Source organism: Acomys minous (genome assembly GCF_964271855.1).
Source record: "Acomys minous genome assembly, chromosome: 11".
Classification (NCBI taxonomy): domain Eukaryota; kingdom Metazoa; phylum Chordata; class Mammalia; order Rodentia; family Muridae; genus Acomys; species Acomys minous.
The window spans coordinates 116,608,089-116,611,935 of NC_140492.1; positions in this window are offsets into that span (position 1 = coordinate 116,608,089).

Here is a 3,847-nt window from a genome sequence, read left to right on the forward strand (position 1 = left end):
ATAAGGTCTGAGTTTGTACCTACATAAGGAGTTGGTCCTGTGTCACATTGTCTTGTAAAACACATGTCTTGACCAGGAACGACGCTGAATGTCTTGTAGAAATGGTAATACAGTGCTTTCCAGTGAGCACTGTCAGCCTTGAGTTGTAACAAAACAAATACTGATCTTAATCAGGCAGTCAGGGTTATCAATTCTGACTCAATCTTAGCTAGAAGGCAAAAACTTACTATATCTCAACAGATTGGGTTTGTCACAGTGATAGAGAATGTGTACTTTGAGGGGACCATAGAGTTTATCTGCAAGAGGTTACAAGAATTTAAAATCAGAATTAGTCGTTGGGTAATTCTGTAAACCTTCCACCAAATCTTACCTGCAAAGAGGACAGATGAGTGTAGATTATTTTTTCTGTATTAAAAATGTTTCATATTTAATCAAAAGAGGATGTCTAGTAGGAAAATAAAAATCTTGTTGATGGCTGAACGCTCACACAAAAGGCCCCTTTCCTATCAGATCCTGAGGACAGACACAGAGCTAGCTGCAAAGTTCATAGAACGTTTTTATCTGAAGTCTCCAAGCAGCTTGACAACACTAGTGTGACACTCGCCTTGTGGAGCCATTGATTGGTTACAAGCAGTTACACCCAAGAATTGATTTTGCTGTTACTGGGTAGACCCAGTCCCTAAACTGCTCTTGTTGGCAGCACCCAAACACTGCTGCTGATGTTCCTTCAGAAACTCTTCCCAGTACTGGCCCCCCTTTGCACCTCCTCAGAACCTTTCATCAGGAACTCAAATCTTAGTACTAAGATGGCATTGTTCCACTCCCTTCTGGAGGATGCCCTTCCTGTCTTGCCAACTGAGCCTGGTGGTCTTTGACTAGACTTCAGCAGATGGAAGTAATTTAAGCTCATGTATGCCTCTGTCCTATTGTGTTGGTCTAGCAAAAAAGGACCCTGTGAATGCAACAGCTGCATCTGTACAGCCAGAAGTTGTGCTTTTGGTAGATGTGCCATTGTAACTTAAGCATCACGGCTGTCACTTAGGCTGTCTGTACTGCTAGTGGTTACTATGTTCCCTTAGCTCGTTTTTTTAATTGCTTCATACTTTAACCTTTTACCTAATTAGTTGTTTTAGAGGAAAAACATTAAAAGTCAATGTATACAAATATATCTGTATCCACTTTATTTTTCTCTTCCTCTACAGGAAAACATCCCTCCTAGATTTTCCTGCCTCCTCTTTGATGAATTCTGTTATTCAATACTTGAAGGGATTTCTTTTTGTTTTGCTTTTGATCTGGCTTTGTTTGTTTGTTTGTTTGTTTTGTTGAGACAGGGTTTCTCTGTGTGTAGCCTTGGTTGTCCTGGACTCATTTTGTATAGACCAGGCTGGCCTCGAACTCACAGAGATCCACTTGCCTCTGCCTCCCCAAGTTCTGTTAACTTTTTTTTTTTTTATGAGTAGTTCCCATGCCATTTTTTCATTCTTATCAAATAAAAATAAAATAAAATAAAGTCTGGCTCTCTAGTTTTTCTTGAACCAGAGTCCTATAGTCTCCTAATTGTTCTTCAAATTCATTGTTTTCTTTCCCACTGTATGCAGTGACTCTCACTAAAACTGCTAGTGGCCCTGGCTCTGTTTCACTAAGCCTAATCTGTTTTCAGCTTGCCCTCTGGGTAATACACCAAAATTAAAAAAAAAAAAATCTAGGCATCTTAAGACAGTATTTTGCTTTCTCTTTATGCTCTTCTGCAAATGCTTCTCTTTAAGTTTCTTTTAATTTTTAAAAATCATATGTGTGGGTGTTTTGCCTACATGTGTATACCAGTGTATGCCTTGTACCCAGGGAGACCAAAATAAAGTGTCCGATCCCCTGGAACTGGAGTTACAGAGGATTTCAGCTACAGTATGGCTGCTGGGAGTTTAACCCACGTCCCCTGGAAATGCAGCTAGCTTTCTTAACCAAGGTCCAGCTCTCCTACCTCCTTAATGTTCTAGTGGTACATTCTTTGTTTCATTCTTTTACATCTTCAGTTAGCATGTGACAGCCATTGGTCTTCGGGTAATGTATCCCTAATTCCAGCCAAACCTTTTTTGTTCGTTTTGTTTTGTTTTTGGAGACAGGGTTTCTCTGTGTAGCCTTGTCTGTCCTGGACTCGCTTTGTAGACCTGGCTGGCCTCCAACTCTCAGAGACTCACATCCCTCTGCCACCTAGAGTGCTGGGATTACAGGCATGCACCACAGTGTCCGGCTTCCAACCAAATCTGACAGTTTTCATCAAGCGAACTTAGAAAACCTACGTCTAGCTCAAAATTTCTAAACTTCCTTTTTATAAGTTTTGTCACTTTTCCACTTGCCCAAACCAGAAAATAGGGGCATCTTTATAGTCTTACTTTCTCTTAAATCCCAGGTCCAGTAATTCCCAATAATATAATCAGTCTCCTGCTGAAGCTGCTGTCTTAATGCTGAGGACCCACATCCTAGGGTTGTTTGTTCAGAAGCCATCTCCTGAGCTCTTCACATCTGCCCTTGCTGCTGGAAATCCAGTGCATTCTCCATTAGCAATTCCAACAATCTCTCAAAAGCATGACATCCCTTGCCACAGAAATCCCATTCAGGTTCACAAACATCAGAGGAGTAAAGCCAGGGTGGGGAAAAAAAAAACTATTGGATGTATAATACTGTCATAGGTCACTAAGAAATAAAACTGTACACAGAGAAACCCTGTCTGGGGGAGGGGGAGGAGGCGGGAAAAGAAGGAAAACAAACTAACGGCTATCTGTATCCAAGGATGTCTTGACATAAAATTGAGATCAATTTGCGTATCAGTATTTTTTCAAATGATGGTTAATTGAAGAGTTGGATATTTTCCCAATCCCTTGATGCTATTTTTGCTTAAAGCTCTTGTACTAAGCAAGTATTCCTGATAAATCTTTTTTTAAAGTTGTCTAGAGATTTCTTAATTTAGAATCAGAAAATTCCTTCAAGTCTAGCTTCATCCATGTAAGCTCTGGCCCCGCTGCTTCAGGTCTCCTTCCTCCCTAATCACGCTCCAATCCCTTTAAGAGGAACCATCCTTCCCTTGGACTGCTTGGAGTTGGAGTCTTAACACAGAGCCTTGGCCTGTTCTTGTACTTAGCAAACATCTATTTAGAACTGCAGATTTCCAGCTATGGTCATATGGATGACGTCCTTGTGGAGAGAGCTGCCCACCTTTGCTCTGAAGTATGGTCATACTGAGGAGTACAAGGCAGCCTAAGGAGGTCTGCTTTACTACCATGTCTGGAGGCCAGACTAGACTATTCCTGTAGGCAATAAATTAGAAGAGGCTCCTGCTAAACTCTGAGATAGGAAAAAAATGAGCGATGGTGACGCAGGAGGCAGAGGCAGGACAGCCTGGTCTACTGAGTTCAAGGACAGCCAGGGCAACACAGGGAAACCTTATATCGAAAAAACAAAAACAAACATCCAAACCTTCAGATTTCAGTGGAAATATTATCTCGGACTATATTATCTCATAGATCGCTGTCTTTTTAGCTTAGGAACAGACGTAGCTGTATTTTTTTTATCTTGTCTCTCTAGTCTCCATCCTGACCCCCAGTGAATTGGGCTATACTGCAGCGTACAGTGCTCAAATTAGGAATCAGAAGACATTTTCTGGCACTTCTTAAAACCAGTGGTCTTTATCTTCGAATACTTTTAAAGATTTTTTTCCCCCTCCCAAAACAGGGTTTCTCCATGTAGCCTTAGCTGTCCTGGAATTCGCTCTGTAGACCAGGCTGGCCTGGAACTCACACAGATCGCTCTGCCTCTGCGTGCTCGGAATAAATGCGTGCGCCCAGCACTTTTA